This window comes from Balaenoptera ricei, chromosome 12 (genome assembly GCF_028023285.1).
Source record: "Balaenoptera ricei isolate mBalRic1 chromosome 12, mBalRic1.hap2, whole genome shotgun sequence".
NCBI lineage: Eukaryota > Metazoa > Chordata > Mammalia > Artiodactyla > Balaenopteridae > Balaenoptera > Balaenoptera ricei.
Genome location: NC_082650.1, coordinates 56,849,478 through 56,856,186, shown reverse-complemented (window position 1 = coordinate 56,856,186; position 6,709 = coordinate 56,849,478). Strand labels below are relative to the sequence as shown.

Here is a 6,709-nt window from a genome sequence, read left to right as displayed (position 1 = left end):
TATTAAAAAACCAGTAAGACACTACTACAACATGACACTGTCACACTGGGCTTTTAACATGAGACTGTGGGGGAAGCATAAAACACAAATTGATTCTGAAGCAGAACAATTAAGAAATAAAACAATGAAAGCAAATTTCTTTTAATGAGAACTCAGAATTAAACTTCAGAGGGACCCAACGTCATACTTCCATTTGGGGACTTGACACAAAAAATTTAGTTTGAACTGCTATTAGCAGGTAGCAGGAGCCACCTTCAAATGAATCTTCAATTTGGAAAATACTCCTTCACCACATGTTGGGGATAAGTTGCAGATGGAATAATTTAGTATGCTTTGTAGCTATTTTGATGACCACCTCGCCTGGATGCTTTCCCACTCTGCTGGTCACCACCTCTTCCATGAGCTCTTCCCGCAAATCCTCCTCTAGATCTCCACTGTTGCTGTTGCTGATACTGTTCCTTCGACATAGCTACTTTTATTTCACATTTCCTAAGACCAACATTGTGGTATTTCTCTTCCATTATCTTCTTCACTGGTTCCTCTTCCTTAAAGGTAATAAAGCAGAATCCACGCCTCTTATTGGTCTTGTTGTCCATGGGGAGCTCTATGGATTCAACCTCACCAAAACCACCAAAATACTCCCTTATTTTCTCTTCAGGTGTATCTGGAGAAAGGCCACCAACAAAAATTTTTTAACAGGCTCTTTTGTTTTCATGGCTTTGGCCCTCTTAGGATCAATCACCTTCCCATTCAATTTATGTTATTTCTGATCCATGACCTTATCTACACTCTCCGACTCTTTAAATAGCACAAAGCCAAAACCCCTTGATCGCTCTGTGATAAGATCTAACTTCAGAGTGCAGTCTACGACTTCACCAAATTTGGAGAAGTAGTCCTTCAGATCTTTCTTTGTAGTATCCCAGCTGAGGCCTCCTATGAACATTTTCCATTCTTCTCGCTGTGCCGTCACTGCTTCAAAGTGTAGGAGGATGGTAGTAGTTAGGAGGATGGTGTGACTTAAAAAAGAATATCACAAGGTAGTGTTTTGTGGTAATGGATCTGTTCTGTACCCAGATTGCTGTATGTTTACATGTATCTATACATGTGTTAAAATTCATAGAACTGTACACCAAAAATGTATTTTAAAAAACCTATTGCAGCCCTCAGAAAAAAACCTATAATTGTGTCAGTGGTGTCAAAGTTATAACCATAAGATGCAATTTTGAATAATATCCCCAGTTATTATATGAAAACATAATTCTGTACTAAATAAATAATACCATCCTCTGAAATATATCAGTCATAAAGCTTTGAGGACACACAAACCTAATTAAGTATGTAAACATAAACCAATAGTAATTACTACTGCTTGTGTTAATTTTTAATGTTTATGCAATCAAAATAAAGAATATTGTAAGTTTCCTCTAAAGAATTTGATTTTCCCATAAAATACTGTTGATATTCAATCTTTTTTATTTTTGGCTGCCCCACGTGGCTTGTGGGATCTTAGTTCCCTGACCAGAAATTGAACTCTGGCCCTCAGCAGTGAAAGCCTAACCACTGGACCAGGGAATTCGATATTCAAACTTTTTAAACTTAGCAGTTATTCATATGTTTCACCATGAATGTTTCTAACCTTTTACTTATCTTTTTCTTCTATGACTCATTCTTGTGTTCTGAAAGAAAGTTTATTTTTGAAAATAATCTTAAATATACTATAAGTTTTTAAATAAGTTCAATATCATAATAAAATCAGTTTTGGGGACAATAAACATTTTTTGAATAGTATATTATTATAACTTCTTAGCACCCGCTTTCACTTTCCAGTGAATCTTGGTTTGGACAGCATATTATTTGTCTAAGTTAGTAGTGATTTTATTTTCTTACTGTGGCACAGAACTTTAATTCCCTCCATCTAGTTAAAATTCTTTCTTCATTTGGTTGGCATCCAACACTACTTCCTCCTGTACTTTCGTTTTTCTTTGCTCTGATTCCCTATAGATCTTGTATGTACGCCCTTGTTAACAATGATAGGTTGTTGCTTAATACTGTTTTTTCCTATCATGTTTTTTGTTAAATAAGTCAAAATTTCTTTCAGAGCAATAAAAATGATTTACTTCTTTTATACAGAGGTATAACATGTATCTAGGATATTGTTATAGTTTACACAATGTTTGATGGACTTATTATCCTACCATTGATTGGTGAATCATCATAGAATTAATTTGGCATCCCTTGGCATGCCACTTAGTAAATTAGAAAATAGGAAGTTGTAGAGAAATGATTTTGTACTTATACTCAAAATGTGTGTATCTCTTCCAAAATAGATTATGATATTTAAAAGAAACACGTGAGCTTAGAAAGTTAAGCTGCTTGAGACCTGAAAGCTGCCCTGTCCTATTATAAAGAGATTTCCTTAGATTGCTGGAATAAGTCCTTAGAGTCAGCAGACTGACTTGCTCTTGTCACACAGAGATTGAGCAAGCCCTGAGTTAGACATGTGTCAGATTACAAGGGTATTCACACAGCATCCACGTGCCTAGTTGCCTACCATAGCAAAACACCATGGGAGTTAATGAGGAGTTTGCCATTTCTTTAAAAGTGTATGAGTTTTAGTTTGATACAAACAAAGAAGAAAATCTGGGGTTGGGAGAAAAGACTTGTGTTTTCATATATAGGTAAGAAATTCCATAAACTCATAAGGTTTAAACACTCTATGAAGATAAATAGCTGTGTTGCCTAAGATTTTTAGCCTTGTCTGTAAGTCTGTACCATCCATTAGTAAGTAGCTGACTTAGAAGTAGACTTTATTGAGGAGAGGGAGGAAGGTCTCCAGATGCTTGAGATTGTCCTTTTATATGTGCATATTTATTGAAATGCAATGTTACTTCTTTTAAGAGTTCTAAGTTCCTTGATAGCGATACTTGTATTCCATTTTTCCAGTGCCTTGCAACATTGTGTGTAGAGTAGATAATAAAGTTTTATTGAGTGGATGTTAAATATATAAAGTATAATTTCCAGGAATTGAATATTAAGATAGAAAACATATTACATGCATAAATAAATTTTACCTCTTGCTCTTCATATCCAAGTATTAAGCATATCCCGAGTTATCTACTGTTCCAAGTTAGGTCTTTAAAGGTAGAGAGCTAGTTGGGATTAGGCAGAGTTTATGATGTAATAGTTTTGTGTTAAGTTAAGGGTTTGAAGGGACACTTGAATAGTAAACTGTTAGGCTTGAGAAACAATCTATTTTATTGGTTTACAGTCGTATTTTCCAGGTCCAACCATGTCCTGGAGTAAATAGTTGCTGTTGCCTGTAATCAGATTATTCAATATAGAGACATGCTTTCCTAAGCATGCCTGGTCACAGGATGGGAAAATATATTTGGTCACAGTATTGGTTTGGATAGGGACAGGGGATTATGTTGGTTTCAGTTTTCATTATTATTTTTATGTTGTTGCTTCTTATTCTTCTGCTCAGCACGCATTTTTTGAATCTCCATTACACCTGTATTGAATTTCTTCTACACATTCCCCTGCATCTAACCTTTCACTTATCTTTTTCTTCTATGACTCATTCTTGTGTTCTGAAAGGATTTCTTGGGCTAATCCTCTCAATCAGTAAATTTATTTTCTACAGAATTCAATCTGTTATCTGCTGTCTTTATATCATTTTTAAACTCTGTAATCATATTTGGCTTTATATTTTTATTTTTTAAATAATAGAGCAGTATTTCTTCATCTCAGATATTCTATCACTTTGTATGACAGGATCATTTAGTTAAACAGCCAAACTGTACATGTTGTGTTACGTTAAGACTATCTTCTTAAGATAATTATGTTGATAGGAAATCGCATCTGAATTTATAAGGACATAATAAATAAATTTAGGTTTTATGAAAATGTTCCATTTTCATGTGCATTAATATTTGCATTGATACTTTTGAAATAGCAGAATTGTAAAATTAAGAGCTCTCCTTTCTAAACTTTAATTATATTATGCCTATCCAAATGAAGATTTGAAGACAACATTTTTTTTTTCAGTGAAGATATTTATGTTTCCCCAAGTAGAAAACTGAGAAAAGGATGAACACGATGCTAAAAAATAGACCGTTTCTCTCAAATGATCTGTAGGAAAAAAATGATAGTAATTTGAGCTTACTTTAATATTATAAAAATAAATATTTAACAAAATATTATGCAAAGACTTTGAAATATTTTATTAAATAAGCTAATGGTGTTTTATCAAACTAATGATTAAATCTCAAATGTATTTAAAATATAGTTTTCCATTATAACTGCTTTGAATTTTTTAATGCACTCTTCTTCTTTAAGTGCTGAGGGAAAATATATATATATGTATATATATTGCTTAATCTGGCCGCATTGCATTGCATTACACTGCTTTCTAGCTTTATTTTGTCCAGTAGAACATTTCATTTTATAACAGGTGAAACCTGTGTCACTATTTCTTTCTACCTCTGCAGTGGACTAGCTTTGTAATGCAGCATATTCATACTCTTGGGAAGAGGAAGCATCTTAATTGCTCTACTTCTAGGGAAAGCAAACAAGTCCTGCTTATTGAACTTACTAAATTGTTTGTAAAAGCAGAACAAAGGTGACAATATCCTGAATCATAACATCATATTCTCAGAATTATCAGATCACATGTGCAACTTTATTCAACTAGAAATTTTCTGAAATAAAACAACAGCTAGAGTGTTTTTCTATTGTGAATCTACAACATCTGGAATCTAATTTAAAACATCACCAGGCTTGCAAAAGAGCAGGGAAAGATGACTTAAAATGAGGAGAAAAAGAATCAATTGATACTGACTCAGAACTGAACACGGATATATGCATCTGAAGTCCATTTAGTGGAGGTTATTCAAATACAAAGAGGGCAAGAAGAAGCTGGGGCAGAAGAAATGAAACATAATTCTTTTATCTCAGGCAAGTTTTTTTACTCTAGGTGATAAAAGGGACATCCATTGAGACATATTGAGTATTAATTCATAAGTAAAAGTATACCAGAGGTTCCCAAGAAAGTATAAAACATGATGTTTTATGGATGGATTCGGAATCCAGATTCTGAATATTAGAATTTCCCTTACAGAAAGATTTAGAATGAGTATAGTCCCTATCTGGAACCCCAAAAGAGACAATTATGTACTTTCACATCTTCCACAATCCAAAGAATGGCCTGAGGAATAGTGGGTCAGTGATGTGCTCCAAATAGGATTAGATATAAGCCAAAAGAATGAGTTAGAACAGAAGAGGCCTACAAGGGAAGTTGTGCCAACACCAAAGCCTAAAGTAATTATCTGACTTGAGTAGAGTGTGTTAAACATTTGCAGAGATACAAAGTCCAACAAATAAAATTACTCGAGACTTCAGGAAAATATTGAACTTGTTGACTGCATTGATGCGTTTTAAGCTTAGTAGATAACATTAGCATTTTTAAACCAAAAGAGCAAATATAATTTTGATCTGACAAGAAATTGCAAATATCCATCTAATACTGAATTTTAAATTCCTATTTAACAAAAATCAGCAAGAGAATGGCAGTATATTCAACAGAAAAAAATAATAAATCAAGCATATGATTTGAAGAGGTAATATACAAAACAGGAAACCAAAGTGCCATTAAATATATGAAGAGACCCAGACCCTCAACCTGACTAGAAATCAGAGAAATAAAAATTCAAATTATACCACTTTACATCCATCAGATTGTAAGAATTAGCACTTGCTAGGATTTGGGAAAAAACCAATTTTCATACACTGTACAAGGTTTATAAACTGTTAGAGCTATCCTGGAAAGCAATTTGGAAGTATTGAAATTTGGTATGCATATAACCTCTGGACAAGCTATTCCACTCTACAGCACATTTAATTTATAACCCAAGTTATTTATCACATAGGTCTATCAACAGATAACTTATTTTTATCACTCCAGTCTCTTCTGTAATGTAATTTGAAATTAAATACATTTAACATAATAGTATAATGTTAAGAAGCAGTAAACTGAAAAGAATTCAGAAGTAAAATATTGAGGGAATAAATAGGCAAATATAACAAAATACAGTTTTGTATTTTCCAAGAATATGCATATGTTTAAATAAAATCTGGTAGCAGTGATTAGACACACATACATTAAATACACTAAAACTGGGTATCTAATGTGTTGAGATGGGAAGAAATTAAGCATGGAGGATAAAGAGAATGAAATTGAAAAAAATAAATTTTATGATAAAACAAAATAAAAGGGTCTTGTAAACACAGGTGGTGATATGATGCCATGGATTGGAGAGTAAGATCAGTTTAACTTGGGGCATATCAGATCATTGTTGAAGCCTTCAAAAAGAACACAGTATGAACTTCTAGTATTTTTTATACAAACAGCATGTATATTGGAAGTGGGTATAGTCTGTGCAGCTGAGACATGAAGTTTTTAAGCACCCAACTAAAATTTTTACAGATTTCTAAGAAACTTTTACTTTAATTTGAAAACTTGGAAGAGACAATAAGTATTTCTAATCTGGGAAGCGAGATGATCTAATTTTCTGTTTTGAATGATCACTCTGTAACGTGAACAGATTAAAATGGGGCAAGAATAGAATAGAGTTTGTTTCAGTAACTCTTACAAATATGATAAAGGCATTCACCAAGGTATGCTTTAACAAGGAGAGGGGCTAGATTATAT

The 6,709-nt window shown here is 33.1% G+C and overlaps 1 pseudogene; it reads right to left on the bottom strand.

Moving 5' to 3' along the window:
* Nucleotides 1-216: 216 nt before the first annotated feature.
* On the bottom strand, nt 217-970 carry LOC132376346 (heterogeneous nuclear ribonucleoprotein D0-like; annotated as a pseudogene).
* Nucleotides 971-6,709: the final 5,739 nt, after the last annotated feature.